Here is a 7372-nt window from a genome sequence, read left to right on the forward strand (position 1 = left end):
CTTGTGCTTCCAATGAGGATACTATGCAGACAAAAATTTTGCAAGAGTTTGAAAAGAGGAAAGTGCTGGGAGAGTTAAATTCCTAAACCCATGGTCAAAGTTTTACTAGTACATTCAAAAGAATCTGCTCTTTTGCAGTCGATATGTATTCTTCCTGTAAACAAAGGTTGTTGTATGTACCTACTTGCAAAAATTCATTAGCAGCAAGCATAATCCTATATAATAAAAGCCTACTATGCATATTGTCCCCTCAACCGGGAGTTCAACCAGGGAGTGGGGCTGGCGGTGTTGGCAGTGGCGGCAGCCGCTAGGGACCCTACCCCCTACCCTTACACAAATTTCGTGCACTGGGCCTCTAGTAGTAAATATACAGTGAAGCATTTTCTGGTTCCTCATTTAAGCAGTAATTGGATTTATTGTCTATGTAATGTATATTCCAATGACACCGTGATGTTAACTTTATCTTTGATAGAACAAGACAGCTTTACAGAGCTACTTTTAAATTTAACATTCATGGATTTCTTGCTCACAGTTTTGCTTATGTATGAGCTAAGCTTTTATTGAACTAAAAAACAGTCTTGAAAATGTTAATACTGTCTTGAAAAGTGTTATCAGTAGTATTAGCCATTAACAGTATAGAAGTCACAAAAAGGAAACCAAAAGATACATAAAGTCTGACATAAAGATGCCCTTGACCCTTTGTAATACTTTAAGCAATTAAAAAAAAAGATGCACTGGAAATTTAATTTCTGAAAAATAGCGTTCTTCATCACATTAAAATTGTTAATATTTTAGTTTTACAGCTTTGCTTGCACAGCCATGTGCCAAATAACGATGTTTCGTTCAACAATGGACTGCATATATGACGGTGGTCCCATGAGGTTATAATGGAACTGAAAATTTGTTATTGCCTAGCGACATTGCAGCCATTATAACCGCGTAGCACACTACATTACTCCTGTGTTTGTGGCGATCCTGGTATAAACAAGCCTGTGCTGCCAGTTGTATAAAAGTACAGCACATACCGTTATGTACAGTACATAATGCTTGATAATGATGATAAAGGACTAGGTTACTGGTTTCTGTATTTACTATACTATACCTTGTATTGTTATTTTAGAGTGTACTCTCTCTACTTATAAAAAAATTTTGCCATATAACACTTTGCCATGGTACTCTGGCAGCAGTCTCATACATATGGTGTTTACTAGTAGTGTCTCTTGATTGCATAATTTTCTCTTGTGCTTGATTTAATCTTGTGTTGTTTTGTACAGTGATGTGCTGTGCAGGCTTATGGTCTCGGAGCAAGAGGCTGCTATACCATATAGCCTAGGCATGTGGTAGGCTATTCCATCTAGGTGAGTGCACTCCATGATGTTTGCACAATGACAAAATTGCCTAGTGATGCATTTAAGAGAGTATCCCTGCAGTTAAGCGGCATATGATTGCATTTAATTAATTAGTAAATTTGTTTTGGCTTTATACTTGTGTAATAACTATATACATAAGGAGATTATATTTCATTGTATGACTTTACATGTGTAAATAATATTATAATAAAAATAATAATGAAGGCTTATGGTAATAAAAAAAAGAGGTGCCCATTATTTAAATTTGACAAACATTCTTGTAAGAGGGCTTCTTATCTGATTTTGACCACTTCGGGAACTAGAATCTAGACTGAAGGGTCACACAGGTTTTACCAAGCGCATCTATCTATGTATAACATGCCTTGAAAGGGTACTTTAATGGGGCATTTTATTATGATAACAAAATAGCTGAACACATGCTGTGAAATAAGAAGTTACTTCATGTATATGCTGATTTCTTCCAAAAAGGATTTAAGTGGTTTTCAAATATAAACAAAACGTTGCAAGATAAAAGAAAAGTAAAATAGATGAGAGAACTAGAGGAAAAGAAAATAAGAGTATGAGAGTCAGAGGGAGCCTGCATGCAGTTTGTATGCAAATGCATGCCCTGAGGTTCCGATATCAGTAGAGAATGGCTTGCTCCAATCAGCTGTCTTGACAGGACCTATAAGAAGCATGCCTGTCTTGTGCATCCTGGCACCCCTGACAGAGCCTGGCACATTGTAGGTATTTAACAAATGAATGAATCAATCAATGAATCAAAAAGGTGGGTCACAACAGGAAGAAGGGAAACAATAAACTACAAATTAAGCCAGAAATATATCAATTATTCAGCAGATGTATATCTGAAATTGAGAGGGAAAACTTTTCCCGTGGGTAACTAGGTATATATTTTTAATATAATTGACTTAAGCATAAATATAGTTTAGAGATTAAATACAAATAACTGGAAATAATGTTTGTATCACTTTTAAATAGAAATCAAGAAGTAAATTGAAATGACTCTCCAAATACACCAATATTTATAGCTAGTGAAATAAGAACAAATAGTTATAGTACATCCCAATTTATACCCCCATACTGATACCTGGAGAGCCCTATCATTAACTAAGAAGATGCCAGACAATTTTACCTAATTTGGGCAGGGCAGTCCTTGTTGTCAAGTGTGTTTGTAAAAGGATAAACTTAGCTGGTGAGCAATGAATGGTCATAGATTATAATGGAAACACATTTCCTTTCCTCATACTTAGATGGGCTCTTCCAGGCCTTACCCTGTCACCTATCTCTTATCCCACAGACGTTAGCCACAAATACCTTTCCCCAAAATGTGACTATGCACAGGATGGGAATTTACATAGCACCAGCCCACCTACGAAATGGCTCAGGATAACGTGGCAGAACGGTTATAAAGGGCTTGCAATGTCCCTTTGCCATTTCATGAAGTTCTACTGGGCCTATCAACCACAGTAGTGGGCATTTCTGGGCTCAGGGATGGTCATAGGATAAAAGAGTGCCTAATCAAGATCTTTCCTTGGGATTGGTAAATAGATTCTAGGAAAAAGAAGCTTGCTTTCTCTGTATGTTTGCTAATTTGGAATGCTGGGGCCTAGAATTGTGGAGAGCCACCTGTGCTGGTTCTTTTTATGTGCCAACTTGCCTGGATCACAGTGCCAAGATATAAGGCCAAACATTATTCTAGAAGTTTTTGTGAGGGTGTTTTGGGTAATATTAACATTCAACAGGTAGCTAAGTAAATCAGATCCCCCCATAATATGAGTGGGACTCCTCCAATTAGTTGAAGCCTGAATAGAAAAAGACTGACACTGTAATTTTATGGGGTTGTTTTTTTGTGTGTGTGTGTGTTTTTTTTTCTTTCATTTTAAACAGAAGTTTATTTAAACAACAAGATGCTTGACTTGAGGGGAAACTATCTAGGATTTATTTCTTTTAGAGTAATTTATCCCTACTTAAAAGACAGATTGCTCTACATATAACAGCTATGTAAAAAAAAAGTTGTAAAATTGTCCTTGGTTTTACAACAATAAATGAAAAACATTAAAATTCTCCAATTAAACAGAGTATACAAAGATTTTTATATTGTTCTTTTTTGTTAAACGGTGAGCAAATTAACTTACTGGAATTCAAAGATAAGAGCCGCAGGAGCATGCCACGAATGGACAAAGGCGTATTCCCATAGAACCAGTGCTTTTCCCCATCCCATCTCCATTTGATGTCCATCAAAACATACCACTGACCATTTAGTTTTTAAAAATGAAAATGCTTGTGCACATAGAGTACTTAATGTACAATAAAGGAAAGGGGAAGGAGGAAATGAAAGAATACAGAAAACTATACTGTCTGGGCTTGTGAAGCCAAATGGCGGTTTTCTAACTGGGAATTCTTCTTGGTCTGGAGGAACAGAGTTCTGGGTAAGTAGCAGGTTCCCCTTTTAGTAGACACCTGCTGTCTGCTGCCGGAGCACACCCGCGGGATCTTCACCTCATTTCCCACTGCGCAGGTGTGTCTGTGTCAGTGATTGGCTGCCCGTCAAATCAGAATCTGACCTGCCTCATGGACAGACCCTGCCCTTCACAATAGGCTTTCATTAGTTTGCTAAGAGCTGCATGCCTCTTCATCTTCAGCTGCACCAGGAACCAACCTGCCCGCCGCCTTCAAATTAATATGATTGTTGTTCTCAGTCTTGACTCCTTCCTTGGGCTTTTCGTAGGCGAGCACTCAGTCTCCTCGGCTGCCACTTCACAACAGAGGTTCCAGGTCCCAACCACACAAGCACACAATCAGCACCAGGGGTGGCAGAAGAAGGCGGTGGCCACAGTGGGAAAGGGGGAGAGTATGTGCTCCCTCCCCCACCCTGTGTGCCTGATCCTACAGGTTCTGGACTTATTAGCATCCATAATCACAGGAGCTAATTCTTTAAAATAAATATTTCAATAGATAGCGTTGAAATTTCCATCTAAAAATTAGTCCCAAGCCTATGCTACTATATATGTCCTACCTATATTTGACATAAAACAATACTTTCTTAGTTTGGCATTGCATTTTAAGCCTGCTAAAATTTTTTCATTTGACCTTGGAGTTTATTTTTAATGGGCTTGGATTTGTATAAAATAATGCTACCCAAATCCTCCACTAGCAAAAGATCTTGATGAGTAATCATAACATCTATTACATCTGCCTAGTGAAGTCCATTATGTTTATGTATTCAGCATGCCTAGCTTAGAAGGTCAATTTTCCAAAGGCTTGGAAAATTACAGTGAAAGTGAGACTCAGGATCCAGTTTACATTTTGGATTATAAAACTAACAATAGTTCTTTTCCTTTAATAGTGTAGTTCCTTGTTTTATGCTAGAAAATAATCTCAGCAATTTCCTTCCATGGTAGTTCAGTTGTTATTATGAATGGATTTATCTTCCGTGTCACTGTGTTTCTAATCCTGCTCTTAGGAGGAACAGATTTCCCTGTATAATATTTCAAGCCACTTGTGTTAATTAATGATGTAAATAACTTTCACATTAGTCAGTTTTGAAGCAAAGCATGCTTTAGAGAGACCATTACTTTCCCAGAGGAATAAAAACAATTGCTTACAAGTTATTAGACGCAAACCCTTAAAAACAGCAAAACAGATCAACCAGAATTACTCTACTTTTATGTGAAGAAAAAAGTCAAATGCATCATATGATTGTAAAGAAAAAGAAGAGAGTAAAACCTTCAAAAACTTCTTGAACTCTTTCCAAATTATATGTACATTACAATGCAGTTATTTCTGACTTAGCATTTGCTATAAATTACCAGACATCTCATACTGAATATTGTTTTTCTTTAAAATTCCACTGATCAGTTTTAAGAGTTTGTTTGCTACACTCTAACAGTTTAAAACAAAATTTGTTGGGAAGGTTATGGCAATATTTTTTAACACCAGTCCATCAAGGTCAATCTTGGATTTTAAAAGTCAGAATTATTTTGGCATATTTTGTTTCTAATTTGAAATCTACGCTGTTCTGACCAATTTTTTCTAAGAGTTTAGGTGGAGGTATTTGGATTATGTTTCTGTGTAGAGAATTCACTGGAAACATGGTGTGTATTTTTGTGAAGTACATTTCTACGGAGCAGAAAATAGCCACATAATTTCAAATTAACAGTCAATGTTATAGGAAGGCAGTTACCACAGCATCCATCCAACTTTCCTGATCTCATTATTTTCTCTCTTATCTGTCAATCAGTTTGCTCATTCTTACCTGTTAATCAATTTTCTTCAATGTGTACAAAGCACTGTTTCAATCAAAACATGAGCAGTTTATAAGATTAATGTCTACATCATCATTTGATTTCCTTTTTACCCTAGATGGATTATTTTTACTCTAAGCATTAACATTAGTACTTGAGACTCACCTTGGCCAGTTTGGCTCAGGGGATAAAACATTGGCCCATGCACTGAAAGGTGCCGGGTTTGATTCCAGTCAAGGGCACATACCTCAGTTGCAGGCCTGATTCTGGCCCCCGTGTGTGGGAGGCAACCAATTGATGTTTCTCTTTGTGTGTCTCTCCCTCTCTCTTCCACTCTCTAAAAATCCATGGAAAAATGGATTTTTCCATTGTGAGGATTAACAAAAGATTAAAAAATACTTAGACTCAAGCAATTTCTGTAGTGGCAGCTCCTCACTTTAATGTGGGGTGATTGGTATCCTGTTACTCATGAATTCTAGCTACTATGCTTTAGATATTATGCCACACACATTATTATGAGCTTTTAAATCTTAACCTAAAGTGTAAAATAATTTTGTATTAAGAATGAGAATTGTGACACCATTTAATAGATGGAAAAACTGAAATTTGATCTGGAATTTGATGAACATCTGAGTTCTTTATAGAGTCAGATATTTTGCAGACAGCTTGCAAGAGAATAAATAAAATAACACATGAGTTTCATTAGCACTAATGAAAGTTTCTGAATATCAGTAAAAAATGAAGAGTCAATGATATTAGTATTAAGAATTCTATTAACTCATCAATGGGACTTTTCCAAACCATCATGGGTGGCCAAAATGACAGTGCATGCAAAGCCAAATGCCACCCTGGAATGCCCCCCACAGAGCAGAGAGAGGAAATGCAAAGTTTAATTAAAAAGAGCTCTTCAAAAGTTAGAAGATCAACCCTAGCATTTAATTAAATTGTAGACATTTTGGGGAGCTGAATATTTAAGTGACATATCTGATTTTTCAGGTACCCTTTGTCTGATCTTGGTCTCTCCCCACAAAGTGCAAAACCAAGCAGATAGTGGATGTCTTTCTTCTACCCAAGGAGACTACTCAGTGTTCTACAATGCCATTTCCTATTCCTTTTCCAGGCCTTGAGGAGTGGAAATGGGTTGGCATTTCCTCTCCATTCTCTTAAATGGGACTTCTCGCTAGACCTTTTGTATATTTGGGAATGGCACCAAGATCCAGCTTTAAAAAGATGACAGGAGTCAGCCTATGCCCAAGTGGAGCCTGAATGGGTTTGGAGATTCAGAAAGAAGGATAATGGTGGCATCTGCAAATCCTTGCTCTTAATATGTTTCCATTCCTACCATCACTACACTGAGACAAGCAGACTCTGAAAAGTAAGATTTCCCTCTGAATTTTTCAGAGACCTGAGGATTCTTTTTGCCCTCTGAGAGCAAGAATACCACCATGTTTGGTGATGACTTTCCTATTATCTTGATTCTCCACATCTGCTCTTCCCTAGGCAGGTGGGGGAAGGGAAGAAGGGTTCACAATTGGTTATCTGCAGTCTCATCCTTTTCATCAATTGATCCCTCTAGAATGAAATGTACTCTGTGGGTCTGAAACCTCATGCTTTTTTATTATATTGTTCTTTACTGAACAATCCCCAAATTCCTTCCATTGAAACAACCGTCCTCATAGTCAGGACTGTCCATAGATGTAAGTGGAGAAGGTTTAAGGCTACTAAAGCTCTCAACTACCTGAAGTAACATACTGCCTG

The 7372-nt window shown here is 37.4% G+C and overlaps 1 pseudogene; it reads right to left on the minus strand.

Moving 5' to 3' along the window:
* Window positions 1-3819: 3819 nt before the first annotated feature.
* On the minus strand, window positions 3820-5186 carry LOC106695560 (annotated as a pseudogene).
* Between the last annotated feature and the right edge of the window lie 2186 nt (window positions 5187-7372).

This window comes from Myotis lucifugus, unplaced genomic scaffold (genome assembly GCF_000147115.1).
Source record: "Myotis lucifugus unplaced genomic scaffold, Myoluc2.0 scaffold_7, whole genome shotgun sequence".
Lineage (NCBI taxonomy): Eukaryota > Metazoa > Chordata > Mammalia > Chiroptera > Vespertilionidae > Myotis > Myotis lucifugus.